Below are 7,451 nucleotides of genomic sequence, written 5' to 3'. Positions count from 1 at the left end.
TGTCTTAATCACTGTCCTTTCCATTGCTGTGAAGAGACACTATGACCACAGCAACTCTTACAAGGAAAGCATTTAACCGGGGGCTTACTTGGAGTTTCAGAGGTTAGTCCTTTATCAGGGCGGCAGGCATGCTGCCGGGGCGGTAGCTGAGAACTACATCCGTGATCTGCAGGTAGAGAGACTGGGCCTGGGATGGGCCTTTGAACTCTCAGAGCGCACTCCCAGTAATACACTTTCTATAAGAAGGCCAAACCTACTCCTATCAAAGTTCCTTATGATCCTACCATTGAGCCCGTGGGGGCCATTCTTATTCACACCACACCACCATCAATGGCCAGAGGTCCATGACTTGTAAGTCCCACTTTCTCTCTCTTGGTGTATCTCAGTGGTTGCCAGGGGAGATAGAGGGGATAATCCTGGAGTCCCACCTGTACTGGCCAGTTCTTCCAAGTGCTGAAATGTCAATTGGAAACATGCATGCATGCATGTACACAGAAATACATACATATAAACACGCAAGCTGGAAAACACTGCGGGTATGGGGCTGGGGAGTAGAATAAGAAGAGGAGAAAAAGAGGACCATTACAGGCTAAGTTTAGGTGACTTGTCTGAGTAACAGCTGGGCCAAATGAAAGCGGAAATGAAAAGCTAGAAAGTTCTCCATATCTCAAACCATGGTCCAATAACACCGTATGGAGTTATGAGCTACTCAGGGAAACGCTAGGACAAGAGAGCTCAGTCTGGGGTCTTGAGGGAATCAGAAGTTTTCATATTGTCTGATAATTTTTATTTCTAGGAGTAGAGGTCTTTCTCTGTTGCCCAGACTGGCCTCAAATGCCTGGGTGCTCCTTTCCTCACTCAGCATGCCAGGCAAGCCCTCTATCTTGGACTGTGTCCCCAAATCAACAGAGGATTGTTTTTGTTGTTTCTGTCCCTGTAAGAGTAATGATGGAGCCCAGAGCCTTGTGCATGCTAGGCAGCCAGAGTGCATTTTCTGGAATTCTGTATGAATGCAGTCTTAAATATATACATATATTTTTTGAAGATGTATTTTATTTTTATTTATGTGTATGTTTTGTGTCTTCTGTGTTATGCTTTTGTGGGTATGTGTTTCTAAGTAGAGGTGCCAGAAGGGGGTGCCAGATCCTGTGGGACAGGAGTTACAGGTGGTTATGAGCCTCCGTTGGGTGTTGAGGACCAAATTCTGGTCTGGAAGAGCAGCAAGTGCTCTCAACTGTTGAGACATTTCTCTCGCTCCCATATAGACTTTATTAATTATTTCTAATATTTATTATTTTTTGAGACAAGGGTCTCTGCAGGCCAGGCTGGCCTTGAATACTGCCTGCCTCTACCTCCCAAACACTGGAATTAGAGGCCTGTACCACCATGTCCTGCCATATACCTAGTTTTTATTTTATGCATAAATTGTTTGTTTTTTTTTTTTGTTTTAGTTTGTATGTCTATATACCACATGCACACCTAGTGGAATGCAGAGGCATAGAACCCCCTGGAACTGGAGTATCCATATGGGTGCTGGGGTTTGAACCCAGGGCTTTTTACATGCTAGGCAAGCACTCTACCAACTGAGCTACACCCCCCCGATCCATTTTGTATTATTTTAGGGTAAACGGCCATGAATAAAATGACAAGTATGGTGGTCTTTTTTTTAGATAAAGTCACTACCAAACTGTCTTACAAAGTATAGCACCATTGTGTGTCGCCATGCAGTGTTTGAGAGCCCCAAGACCCCATCTCCTTGCCTGAACCTGCCATGGTTTTAATTTGCATCTCTAATAAGTAGCTTAAATTTTCAGAGGGTGAATTCATGAGCCATCATGGCGGGAACCATGGCAGCAGGCAGGCAGGCAGGCAGGCACTAGAGAAGTAGCTGAGAGTTTACATCCTTATCCAGAAGTAGGAAGCAGAGAGAGAGAGAGAGAGAGAGAGAGAGATCTAACTGGCAATGCCCTCAAAGCCCAACCAGTATCACCTCCTCCAACAAGGCCACACCTCCTAATCCTTCTCAAAGAGTTCCATTAACTGGGTACCAAGCATTGAAATATATGAGCCCATGGGGGCCATTCTCATTGTAGTCACCGCACAAGCCATGCATGTAGCATTTGTGCCTAGCTTATTTCATCTGGCGTGACGTTTTCAAGGCTCATCCACATTGTACCGTGCATTAGTATTTCATTCTGCTCCATAGCCATGTGATATACTGTTATGTGGCTATGCTATACTTTATTTATTCATCCTCGAGTCGCTGGGCATTTGGGTGATTTCTGCTTTTGGGGGGGGATGGGGACAGCTATGAACGATACCATTCTGAACACTCACGTACGCGTGCTGTGTGGGCCTATTGTGGGTTGTCACTAAGAGTGGAATTGCTGGGTCATGCCGCCATCCTGTGTTTAACTTTTGGAGGAACCACCAAATTCTTTCCAAAGCAACATGTACCATTTTATACGCATACCGGAAATGCTTTCCTGCCAGCGCCACGCACCGTTACTTGTTTTTGTAAGAAGTGGTATCTCACTGTGGTTTTGATTTGCACTTTCCTGATGCCCGATGACATCAGGTGTCTTTTTGTGTGTTTGTCGGCTGGTTCTGTATGTTCTTGAGGGGGCTGCCTATCCACCACCTTTGCCCGTCTGCAGACTGTCACTTCGTTGTTAAGCTGCACGTGGATATGTTTTGAATGCAAGTCCTTCACCTGTATGTGTGTTGATGACATTCTTCTGTCTGTGGCTTGACTTCTTATGGTCTTTGTCAAAGATTAGAAGGTTTCAATTCTGAGGGAATCCAATTTGTCAACTTCTATGTTGTGTTTTTGTGTCCTAAGAAACCTTTGCCTAGGGGCTGGAGAGATGGGTTAAGAGTATTTGCTGCTCTTTTAGAGGACCTGAGTTAGGTTCTCAGCGCTCATGTAAAGCAGTTTACAACCTCCTGAAACTCCAGTGCCAGCAGACCTGATTGCCTCATCCGGTCTCCTAGGGCACTCATGTGGGGGTAAGGAGTACACTTCACAGCTTGTGCCTGCACGCAACTTATCTTACAAATAAAAAATGATTTAAAAAAAAAAATCTGGCCAAGTGTGGTGGCACATGGATTTTAATCTCAGCATTTGGGAAGCACAGGTAGGTAGATATTTGTGAGCTCAAGACCAGCCTGGTCTACACAGCAAGTTCAGGACAGTCAAGGCTACATAGTGAGACCCTGTCTCAAAACAAAGACAAAAAAGAGAAAAGGCTGAACAAAACTAAAAAGAAGACGAAGCCTTTACTCGATTCAGAGTTTCCCATATGCTCTTCCATCAGGTGGCCACAATGACCGTGGCTATACCATGGTTAAGGTCAGGACTGCCTGAGGAGAGCTGTTTAGACAGGGGGGCCTGCTTATATCACAGGAGGCAGGGTGTGCGACATAGCCCTGTGCTCTCAGCCAAGGTCAGGGCACGGTGAGGGTGGGAGGAGGCTCCTAGGACAGCAGCAGCAGGATCAGGCCCCTCACGCAGACTGTCACTTTCCTGCATGTGTTGGCTCTGAGCTGGAAGGTAGGGCGACCAAGTTATGCAAGTCTAAGCACTGAAAGCTCAGTGTCCAGATGGCGGGTGGCAGCCACTCCCCAGTGTGATTTAAAAGGTGGGAATTTCGGGCAGATGGACCAGGAACGGTAGAGACACATGGAGACCTTTAGGTGAGGCAGCCTGGGGGTTGTATGGATGTGCTGCCAGAAGACCACAGGAAACCCACATCCCCATGGCAGCCTGTATCCCAGGCTCACCAGTAAGATGGACTTAGTCACATGTTTCTGTCAGGAGAGCTACGAAGTAACTAGAACACTGCTCGCCTAGCAAGGAGGTCTGAGACCATAAAACAATCGGCCACGCTCAACACTGCCCTGACCTCAGTCAGGGCAGCTTCCCCTGCCCTGCCCTGGAAGGAGAGACGCGGAGAGGAGAGACTCAGGCTGTGAGAGGGGCTGGTGGCATCAGACAGTGGGAAAGGGGGACAGATCCCCCTGCTGCCTGAGGAGGGCAATGGACACTGCCAGGATCCCACCAGGTCTCCTGGGACAACATCAGGCCTTCGTCCCCAGTCATTCCCAGTCTCTTCCTGTCTCTTTGATCTGAGACAAAGAGCTGGTGTGTGAGGGAAGTGACTCCACGATGGCCTATGGAAGGGTTTCTGGGAAGTATAAAAAATAACATGTTGTGTGGTTGAAGGCTCCTGTCTGGGGGCCTCAGAGGCCTCTCTGGTCCACCCCGTGGATTCCCTTATTTGAGCCCACACCAAGAGGCCACCCCTACAGGACTCTGGTAGCCCAAGAGGGGCTTAGCCTGCTTCAGGACCCTCCTTGGAGCCATACAGCATATTAGTGGCGGTTAGCTTCCAGCCTGAACCTCCAACCTTAATCTCATTCTTGCCCTCCTCTCTCCTCCTCAACCTGAACCATGGCCCACGAGGAGGCTGCTCCAAGTAGCCACACTAGACACATTTGAGACTGTCACCTCAGCAGTAAATTCCTCACCAAGAAGCTTAAAAACAAGAGATCTGTGGCCTGTCTTTACCTCAGAAAAACCACGTGAAAACCCAGGAGGCTGGGTGGGGGCCCAGGGCTTGGGGCCCAGCTTTGTCAGAGGGTCGGAAACAGGATGTGAGCAGAGAGGGGGCTGTGAGAATCAAGGTGGCTTCCAGCAGAACGGCCGCGTGGCTCTGTGTGTTCTTAGCTATGGAAAAAGACCCTGGGCTGCGTGGGTGTCGTCACATCCTGCCGCTTAGCAGTCTTCCCCCAGTCCTGCCTGGGACAGCCTGACCCCTGGGCTGGCAGGGGGGTGGGGTTGTGTGGCTGGTGAGAGGATGTGACCTTTCAGAGAGATGGGATTAAATGTTAACTAGTGTTCCTGACTCCCCAGGCAAGCCTGAACACGAAGGAGAAAGAAGGCAGGCAGAATGGGCTGCCCAGTTCGTCCAGTGAATGGAAAAACAGTGACGTCCAGGCACTAGCTGAGATGGCACAGCAGAACTGCCAAAGCCCACTCCCTGATGTCAGGGAGCCCTGGTGGGTGGACACAGAATCAGACCTACAAGGGGCATAACATTAGTTCCAAGTGGCTCAGGGACAGGCCCTTGATTCAGCCTGGGCACTTTCAAAGGCTTCTGGGAGGAAGTAAGGCCTGAGACGAGTCTCAGAGGATGGGGAGAAGGGTGTGTATATGTGTGTGTGTGTGTGTGTGTGTGTGTGTGTGTGTGTGCATAAAGGAGAGAGGAGCTTGTGAGTCTCTGTGTGGATCTGTGTCATAGGCGCTTTCTATCAGCAAGAGCCCACCCTTTGACTTACTGGTGTGTGTGTGTGGGGGGGATTTTGTTTTGTTTTGTTTTTTTGAGACAAGGTTTCACTGTATAGCATGGGCTGTCCTTGAACTTGCTCTGTAGTCTAGGCTGGCCTCTAACTCACAGAGACCCACCTGCCTCTGAGTGCTGGGATTAGTGTGGGTTGCCACTACCGCCCAGCTATGACCTGATTTTTGAAGCATCCTTGTACCAACTTGGCTTCGAGTTTGATTTAGATCAGTGGTCTGAGGGACTGCCCTCTGAACCAAGCAACCACTACCTTGGGAGTTCAGGTGATTAAGCTCCTTCCTACAAAACAATTATCCCCAGCAGCCTGTTTATGCCCCTCATGGAGGGACAGGAGGGTCGTGAAACCTACACCAGACTATCCAGTCGCCTGTATTTGCAACTCTGTCTTAATTGCTGTGGCCTCTGAGAGGGGCTAGAGTATATGGGGAGGGGCTTCCAACTGTGCAGTGAAGGGGAAGCCCTCACCCCTGCTGGGTAAAGGCTTTCCAGGAGGGATGGGGCGGGGGAGGGGGAAGCAGCCACCCACCTGTGGTCTATAAGGAAGCCCACTAAACTCACTGGTTCCCAGGATGAACTTGGGTGGAGTGGTGCTCAGTTTATCACTGAGACCTTCGGAGAGGGAGTATGAAATGTCTACTCCCAGGGCAGGAGTTTTAGAAAAAAAGCAGGTATAAATTCAACATTATTGTCATCATTCATTTGAAGAGAATGTGTACAAGCTGTCTCCTACTGATGGCTATCAGATGACAACTTGGTGGAGCTGGTTCTGTCCTTCCACCATGTGGGTCCCTGGGGGTAGCTCTCAGGTCTCCAGGCTTGGCTGCAAGCACCTTCACCTCCCGAGCCATCCCGCTGCCCCTCCTTACCCTCGTTATCTTCTCAAATAGAGCCTTACAAGGACTATAAAATCACAGACCGTGCTGAGTTGGAAGTCTCCGTGTGCGTCTCTGCCTTCTCAGCGTTGGTGTCCAGAAGAGGGGCTGCAAGACCAAATTGCTCTCTGAAAAAAGTGTGTCAATGTACATTCCTAGCAGAGGGCCCTGACCTCTCATTTACCTGCCCTGCCCGATGTCCAGGGGCTCACCCTGATGGCTGACACACTCATCTCGTTCAGTGGGTGAACTGACATTCTCCCACCCCTTGGCCTGTGACTTTCATATTCCTGGGAACACCGTGTGCTTGACTTGACTTTTTTTTTTTTTTTAAGGACTAGCTCACCTCTTTACTTTCCTAATGTAAGCTTCCTTTCTTTCTCAGAGTTCATAGAGCTCCCAGAGTTTGGCGCTATCCTGAGCATTCAGGACCTGAAGAGGTTGGCGGGCCTCTGAAGGCTATAGCCGGGTTCTTTGGCTTCCTTGTTGATATAATGGCCTTTTGGAATGTATACACTTTACCCTTGTTCATTCAAATGTTGATTTTTCTCCCCAACTCTCTGGTTTCAATCCAGACATTGCATTGTGATACTTATTCTAAGCGTCACCTGTCTCAACTTTGTGTAAACATGCCAAAATAAAGCAACTAGCGACAATGTTGGGCAATGAAAAGGAAGCAGGAAGAGAGGGAGGAGCCAGAGAACAGGAAGGTGGGAGGCAGAGGAGGAGAGAAGAGCAGAGGAGAGCTGGGAGAACAGAGGCAGGAGCAAAGGTCTTGGAACGACGTGGAGAGATGGACTGGACCTAAGATTTCACAAAAAGCAAGTATAATGGGTGAATCCAAATGTTAGGAAACTATGAGGGCTTGGAGGTTTACGATGGAGTAACAATTGCCCAGCATTGTGTTCTAGCTTAATTAAATAAATCCCAGTGTCTGTGTGATTTGGGTATACAGCTGTTTAGGATTAACAGCAAGCATTACCAAAAGATAATTAATAGTAAATCATAAATACAACACTACCTAGTTGCTGTTATGGTCAGCTGTGATGGGAGGAGCTCCTACCACACCCTCCTGTCCCATGATGGCCTCAAAGGTGTCTGTCCAAAAGTGCTGGAAACTTCAACAGGAACAACTTAAAACCTGCCCTCCCGCTAATTGTTGAATGAATGAACAAGTGAAAGGACAGATTAGAACCATTACTTCTCAATTATAGGT

The 7,451-nt window shown here is 48.5% G+C and overlaps 1 non-coding gene across 1 annotated transcript; it reads right to left on the bottom strand.

The window, feature by feature from the left end:
• Positions 1-1,525: 1,525 nt before the first annotated feature.
• Positions 1,526-1,598, bottom strand: Trnaa-agc (transfer RNA alanine (anticodon AGC)). Its single transcript has one exon. It is a non-coding gene; the product is annotated as a tRNA-Ala (tRNA).
• Between the last annotated feature and the right edge of the window lie 5,853 nt (positions 1,599-7,451).

The sequence above is a fragment of the Meriones unguiculatus genome, chromosome 18 (assembly GCF_030254825.1).
Source record: "Meriones unguiculatus strain TT.TT164.6M chromosome 18, Bangor_MerUng_6.1, whole genome shotgun sequence".
NCBI lineage: Eukaryota > Metazoa > Chordata > Mammalia > Rodentia > Muridae > Meriones > Meriones unguiculatus.
This window is presented reverse-complemented; position numbering and strand designations above follow the sequence as displayed.